Here is a 7763-nt window from a genome sequence, read left to right as displayed (position 1 = left end):
AGAGATGGTGGCTGCCGGAGATGGGGGTTACCTGGCAGGGGGCCAGTTCAGCAGGGGAGAGGGGTCCGGTCCATGTCCAGGTAGAGCCCAGCTTTGAAAAGGAAACCACATTTCTCCAAAAGGAGGACAGGTAAGAAGCTGGCTCACCACATACAGGGGCCTTTAGAGGGGCCAGTCCCAATTGGGAGGCTCTTATTAAAAGTGAGAGATAAAGTCCTATGCAGAGGCGGGTTAGGCAGAGGTTGAACAAAGCAGAGAGGGTTTGGAAGGTTCATTGTGGGAAGTGTGCGTGGCTGAGACTGTTGGGGAGAACAAAGCTGCCATGTGTCCTGGAGGCTGTGTCTGCACCTGGTGGCCCTGGTACCCTCCCCTTGAATACCTGCTGGGGGGAACGGGACACTGAGAGGAGCAATGACTATCTATCAGTGGTAAGGAGGAAGGAGAGGGGTCCGAGATGAGGCATTTCACAGGTGTACACGGTTATGCACTGGGACTCACACTCTCACGTGCACATGCACTGACCCACAGGCCCGGCCACTCAGAGGGGGTTCAAAATAATGATGCCTCTGCTCTGTCCCCCTTCTTATACACAGCTTTCCACAGCCCCTTGCCCATCACCTGAGCCGGGTCTCACCCCTCAGCCTCTGCATCTTCTCCCTCGCCCTGAGCCACATTGCCGTCACGCCAGTGCCCACCCGGTATGCTAGAAAGCACGCTGGTAAATTATTAATATCTTGCCCTTCCGGGGGCATTGCATTTTAATTTGAGGCCAGACTTAAGGCGTGAGGTCTTACTGGTGAAATTTTAAGCTAGCAGGGAAAATGTTTTGGGGCAGATGAATGTGTGTGTGTGTGTGTGTGTGTGTGTGTGTGTGTGTGTGTGTGAGAGAGTGAAAGGAGAGAGCGAGAGAGAGCGAGAGAGAGAGTTGAAGCAGAGAGAGAGAGAGAGAGAGAAGGAGAGAGGGAGAGAGAGAGGAGAGAGAAAAAGAGAGAGAGAGAGAGCAGAGAGAGACGGAGACAGAGAGAGACAGAGAGAGAGAGAGGGAGAGAGAGAGAGAGTTTTCTTGGCTTCTCTCAAATTACACCACACAGGCAACTCCACCCACAGGTAGCCCTCCCCCAAAGCTACTTTCCTCTAAGTCCACACCCTCTCTCACCTCCTCCAGCCTCACCCCTCTCCCACCACGTGCACACCTCCTGCCTATGCGCATGCACTCCCTAGGTCCCAGCAGCCTGTCATGAAAGAGGTCCCAAGGTTAGTCTGCAGCGGGAAGGGAGGGCGGGATAGAAGGAAAGGAAAAAATCTGGGAGGAAGGCAAGCCCAGGTGGCAGAAGGGACATCTCAGCTGCCCGCCCTCCTCCCCCATCAGACACCAGCAAGCGCCTCTGTCAGCCCCACCCTCCCCCAGCTGTGCAGCCGGCCTTATCTGAGCCACCAGCCGGCCCCACCTCACACTGCCCACCCGAATCTCCATGGCAACTAGAGCCTCTCAGCTCCCTGGTGGGGTGATAAAACCCACCCACCCATCCTCACTCTGTCTCGCTCCAGTTAGGGCCTGATCTGACTGTGAAGGCTCAACCGGGAGACCCACAGCCTGGGTCCTCTGGTCCAGTTTCTGCTCCTATCCTAGGCCGGCCACCACTCGCTCTGCACCAGCTACTGGGTCAGGGGCTCTCATGCATCCTCTCTGTGTTCACATAAGCCAGCGTTTACCCCAGTTAGATGAGGAAACCGTGGCTGAGAGGTTGACTTGCCAAAGGACATCAAATAGAAGCCGGGCTGCAATTCCCACCCAGGCCTGTCTCAGGCCAAAGCCAAGGGACACTCTTTTCAACGGGTTGCCAACGATCCCACTTAATCTGAACTTGGAACTTGGGATCCCATGTGTTCACCTCATATGGGGGAGCTGCCCAGAATCCTACTTGCTGGCCTGGCATGTGGACAAGGGGCAGGGAGGCTGGGAGACTCAGGCTTTGTGCCCATGGGCAAGGTCAAGCCTTGGTGCGGACTGTAAACGAGTTATGAAATGAGGCAGGCTGTCCCAGTGGGCTGGGGGCAGGGCAGGCAGGGACTTCGACCCCACCGTTTCCCTCCAGTTTCACTCACAGCGTGACTGAGGTCCTTGCTCCAGCCCTGCCTGCTCGTTCTGTTTTCTATTCCTTTTTTCTTTACTTTCTTCACCCTTCCTCCGTCTGTTTCCCTTTCACCCTCTCTTGCTCCCGGCTCCACCCCTGCGGTTACTGTGGCAACAACTCAGAGCCAGAAATAAAGGCAAGATCCAGCTAGGTCACCAGTTCCCAAAACAGCATCCCAGGGCGGAGAGGAGAAGGGTGGGCGGCTCGGACCTGAGGGAGCAGGGAGGCCCAGGCCCGCTCCAAGGGCGGGCTCTGTGTGTGGGGGGAAGGGGTGGCACCCACGCTCCCTCAAAAAGGATGTGATGAGAGCAGGGGAGGGCTTCCTGCTCCGGGCCAGTGGCTCATCGGAGCCTCCCTCACCTTGGTCAGGCCTGAGGCCCGTGCCTTTTCTAAGGCTAGCGAAGCCATCACTCTCTCTTCTCATTTTCTCCTTCTCCCTCACCCCCATTCTTAAAGCCCTGTTCTACCTGCTAGGACAAGGGTTGGAGTTCCTCTAACGCTAACACTATACAGCACCCTCTCACACTCTGGGGAGCATCCGGCAGGGACCGGTGAGCCAGAATCTGGGTCCTGGCCTGAGAACCCACCTGTTCAAGGCCTTGCCTCCCTTTGCTCCTGAGGACAGCAGGACTGGGCCCAGGCACCCCTCCTACCTAACTCGAATATGCATCTATTCATCCTATTTCTCTTAGATCTCTTTCTTGAGTTTTTATCTGCCCTCTGAGGAGTCCCTCTTTGTGTGCCCCCAGCCCCTCAGGCTTGCTTGGTCATGTTCCTGCTCTGGCCTCTATTTATAGCTGGTCTTGTTGGCAAGCTATAGTGTCACTTGTACAAGCTGGATCAATAGGGCTGGGGGAGATGCAAGGAACTCACACCCCAAAATCAGCTTTCTGAATTATGAGGCATCCCTGTCTGGTCTTTGCACACCCACCTGAGCTCCGAAAGAGGAATTCCCATCGAGCTGCACCCCAGGGTGGACAGCCTGCCAAGGCGTTTGACACAGGGCCACGTAGAGGCCACAGCACTGAAGCGAGACTCACACGTGGGCACAGGCAGGAGCGCCCACACTGAAGCTCAGCTGCAGAACTCACGCACCTGCTCGCAAGATCACACCCCCACTCTCCCGGCGAGGCCCCCACAAAATGACACACAGCGCCGTCGACACCCTCGCGCATCCACCCACCGATCCTCCCCTTCACAGCCACTCGCGCCATGTGCCGACACCCTCTCCCCAAGCTGTGCATGTGTACGGCAACATACCCAGAGTCGCCCCTCTTTACCCACCCCGTGGGGCGTCCTGTGCCACCCATCTCCAAAGCACGACTGCCTCCATCTCTTAGACCTCAGACCTGCTCCCCTGACTCTGGCACCCCGGCAACACAGTCTCCTGGGAGGGACATACCGGGTGCATCTGCCGGGGAAAGGGTGCTTGGCCTGTCAGGCGGAGGGAGGGCACAACTAGCAGGGGCGCCTCTGGATCCTTGGGGGCCGGCATGTCTGCTGGGCCCCCAGCTCCTAGCAGGGCAGCAGCCAGCAGCGAGAGCACACTGGGGTCAGACCCGCGGCCACGCCCTGCCACCCAACCTCATTCCGCATTTGGCCCTCACCCAGCCTGGCCAGCCAAGGGCGAGAAGGGGGCTCCCCAGGGCGCTCTCCCCAGGAGCACGCCCTACGCCAGCAGCATTTAGGCCTCTGTGTGAGCCGCTCCCCGTCAGGGTCTGTGGTGCCGTGGGCGGGAGGCTGACAATCCTTTTCTCCCCCTTCCCTGTCCTTTGGCAAAGAGGAAGCGGCTCCCCTGCCCAGCCTGGGCCCCATCCCTTCGCTCAGACTTCTGGGCCACACACCTAGGTGAAGGGGGCACTGCGGTGACAGCATGAACACCCCAGCCCCTCTGCCTTAAATCAGAGGGCGGTTGGATCAGATCTGGCCAGCGGGCCATTCTCCCACTGAACAAGCGGCCACAACTGGCCCTCTCCAGGGTCTCCCTGCCACCACCCAGAGCCTTTCTCCCAGGCTGGGGTTGCAGCCCATAGCACCCAAAGAAGGGAAGAGCATGGGAAACCCTGCCACCTACCTGTTCCCAGTTTGGCCCAGACACTCTGAGCCCCAAGGCCGGGCAGGGACAGGCGCAGGCCCAGGTCCCAGGCTGTCCTAGGTTGTAGCAGGCATCTCTTCCAGGAACTCAGCTGTGCTTTCTCAGAGCACAAATAGCAGGAAAAAAAGCCGGCTGGGGTGTGGTGGTGGGGAGCTGGCGAAGGAGGGGACCTACCCTACTGGGCTCCCCCTCCCTAGCCCCCACGCGGCTCCTCCGCAAGCCTGGTGCCTGGATCCCCGTGCTGGGGAGTCTGTGTCTGGCAGGTGGGTGGGCAGGACAGCGGGCGGCCGCCGGCTCCCCGCTCTCTCCCCACCTCCAGCTGATAGCGTGCGGCCAGCCCGGGGTGTGTTCGTGTGTGTCTGCTCTTCCACCTCGCTCTCGCTCACTGCAGCTCAATCCCTTTCAAACAAGAGGAGCATTAAGCCGGCATCATGACGAAGCAGAATCAGAAGCAGACTGGGCCAGCCGCTGGCCTTTTTCCCTTTCCCACACCCCCAACCCTGCAACACTCATGCTCACACATACGCAGCCCCTCGAGCCTTCTCATAAACAGCCAGAGTTTGATTCCTGTGGTAGGGCGGAGGGTGGGGGATGGGGGGAGGGTGGACAGGGCTCTGCTGGTAACCGAGGGGTGACAACACCTAGTTTCTCCAAGCACCTGTATCTCCTACTCAGCACCTAACAGCAGCCACAGAGGCCTCTGGGGTCCCTGCCTCTCTGCGGTGCTAAAGGGTGCTGAGGGCTAGGGGTGTGGGCACAGATGCCAGAACTGGTCACGCAAGGATTAACCCTCTTTTGCAGAGGGTGGATGGGAAGATTGGAAAAAGCAGATCTTCAGCACAAGAGACTAGGCTGGCCCCTTAGGAACCCGAATCCCCTGAGAACTTCAGCAGAGCCCAGCGGTGGTGGTTTGAGTGAGAAGGACCCCTTTTCTTGACAGGGCAACTTCATCAAAAGGGAACTTCCTGTCAGGTGATGCCCAAGTCCCGACATAGAATTTCAGGGATGCACCTTCCCTGTCTCTGGGACGATCTCCACTGCTCCAGGACCTTGTCCCTGGCCTTTTAGTTCCTTCTGGGTTCCGAGCAGAGCCCAGTTCATTTGTGACACCCAGGGGCAGGCAGGGAAGGGAGCCCAGGCAGCTGACCCTGGCCCTGGCCCCTGCCTCTCTCCACCTCCGCCTAGCATACCTGCCTACCTAGGCAGCCCTTTGCTGTTGCCCTGGTAACCACTGCCCACAGCCGGTCAGCTGATGTATCAGCTGTCAGTTGGGGAAATCTAGAAACTGGGGAGGGGCTCTGGGGTATCTGAATGGAAGATCACAGGGGAGGGTCTTGAGGGAGACAAGTGGGAGTGTGCCCCGGGACCTCTTTTTCCAAAAGAAGGGGACAGGAGGGGGCAGGTAGGGACAGGAAGGGGAGGATGTGTCTGGGTTAGTGGAAGACAGAGAAGAATGAATCCCAAAAGATGGGCTCCAGCAAGAAAGGAGAAAGGAAGAAGGCTGAGAAAGAGTAGAGTCCAGACTTAGCTGCGGTGCATGTGGCGGGGGAGAGGGCCCTGTGGGAAGGCATGGGACCGCGGGGCGTTGGAGTGGGGCAGGGTCCATCTAGCCATGAATAAAAAGCCAGGAGGTGATGTGGGAGGGGATGTACCTTTGATGTCTCAGGAGGGGTACAGCCTTGGAGGAGAGGAACGAGGCCTCTCTGGGTAACCAGGCTGGCCCTCCGCCAGCCTCTCTGCTTTCTCTCCCTTCCACCCCACCCTCACTGCCCTGGCCCCACCCTAGGCCTGCACAGCCTCCCTCCACCTCTCCCAGAGGCCAAGCGCCAGGCGCTTTTACGCCTCAGCCTTTAGGACGGCAGCCGATTGTTCCACTACCTCGGGTCCTCCCCCACTCTCGCTCGCCCCTTGCCAGACCCCATCCCAGGAGGTTTGACTTCCTGTGCAAGGGTCCCCAGAGGTGGGGCTGGAATAAGCTGCTGTTGGAAAGGGCAGCTGTGGACAGGGGCCTGGAGAGAGATGGCTCATGAGGAATGGGTAACAGTCTCCAGGCTGGGAGGAAGGGAGCATTCTCCTCAGAGAAACAAGCATGTTGAATGGGGTGGGGGGGCGGTCAAGGGGAAGGGCAGCAGGGAGTGGGGAGGGTTCACGGTACCTTCAAGGGCCTGGGGCGTGGGGCAGGAGCACGGCAGCTTCCTCGGTGACATACACCTCCATCCCTCGGCGCATCTCCTCTCCGCCTCCCGTTGCCAAGACAACCTGCCGGCTCAGCTGAGGAGGCGGCAGGGAGGGGGGAGGAGGTGGCTGTGGCTCCTACTGCTTCTTCTTCAGTGATGGAGGGAAGGGGCCTGAGGTAGGCCTCTCTGCCGGGGTTGGGGGGAGCTTCAGGAGCCCGGCTCCCACCCTGCCCCACCACTCTCCCCTCCCCGCTTCCACAGGGCTCTGGGATTGGCTCCTGGGATGGCTTCAGGAGAACCCTAATTTGGGGCCAGATAACAGGCTGTGGAGAAGGAGGCAGTCCTGGGCAGTGGCCCCCCATTCCAGAAAGCTCAGTGTGGAGTTGGGGGAGAGTGATAGGAACGAGGGAGGGGCAGGCTACACTGGAGGGTTGGAGGGTGGCTTCCAGCAGGAAGCAGAGGTCCTGGACATGGCTGGGCTGGGTACATGGCTGCGGGCCCAGAAGCCTGCCCCCATCTGACCTCGGCCATCCCTGAGCCCCTCCTCCTAGTCCTCAAACCTCTCATTCCCTTCCACCTACAGGAAAGTCAGAGCCTGGGACAGTGCTCTTCCAGTCCCACAAGGCCCATTCCCACTGCCACCAGCTCCGTAGGAATGTCCCTCAACAGGCAGAGCCACCTTGGGCTGGAACAGTCTTCAGCCAGCCAGCCCTGGAACCAGGGGGATTGCAGAGTTAGGGCTCCCTCTGTCGACCTGAGGCATGGTAGCCGTCAAGGTCATTTCTTGCTGAGAAGGATCCTGGTGTGTGTGTGTGTGTGTGTGTGTGCGTGTGCGTGTGCACGCGTGTGCAAGCGCTGGGGGTTGGTCCAGAGGGCACACTCAGGCCAGGAGACCCTCCTCTAGCCTGCCGCGCCCCACCTCCTCCTCACCTCTGGCCTCGACCTACAGAGAGACTTGCTCTGCCTCCAGCCCCATCCTCCTGGGAAAGCCCCAGACTCCTCAAGGCCAGCTGAACCATCCTCTCCCATTGCTTGCGTACCTCCCCGTCAGGCTGGGATGAGAAGTAAGGCAAAATCTGGCCCCCAGAAGCAAGCAACACTGAACACCAGGTGCCTGTTAGCCCAGGCCCCAGGGCGGGCTTCCTGGGCACTGCTTGGCCTTCCCCAGGAGGCTGGTAACAGGATTAGCATACCTTTAAGCCCAGGAATTCCTTGAGGCCTTGAGGATGGGCACTGGAGTCCACAGCAGTGCTGGGGCTCCTGCCCCTAACAGGCAGCCGTCCCAGGCCCAGGCACCTGGTTCTTAATTCCTTTCCCCAGCAAGGTCACTGGTGCCAGATGTTCGTTCTCTCTCTC

The 7763-nt window shown here is 59.3% G+C and overlaps 1 long non-coding RNA gene across 1 annotated transcript; it reads right to left on the bottom strand.

The window, feature by feature from the left end:
* Nucleotides 1-3971: 3971 nt before the first annotated feature.
* LOC120614194 (uncharacterized) lies at nucleotides 3972-7763 on the bottom strand. Its single transcript, XR_005655883.1, has 3 exons — nucleotides 7601-7763; nucleotides 6386-6593; nucleotides 3972-4629 (listed from the first exon to the last, which is right to left on the bottom strand). It is a non-coding gene; the product is annotated as an uncharacterized LOC120614194 (long non-coding RNA).

Source organism: Pteropus medius, unplaced genomic scaffold (assembly GCF_902729225.1).
Source record: "Pteropus medius unplaced genomic scaffold, Ma_sr-lr_union100, whole genome shotgun sequence".
In the NCBI taxonomy this organism is placed as follows: Eukaryota; Metazoa; Chordata; class Mammalia; order Chiroptera; family Pteropodidae; genus Pteropus; species Pteropus medius.
The sequence above is the reverse complement of the archived record's forward strand: the minus strand, read 5'-3'. Positions and strand labels throughout refer to the sequence as shown.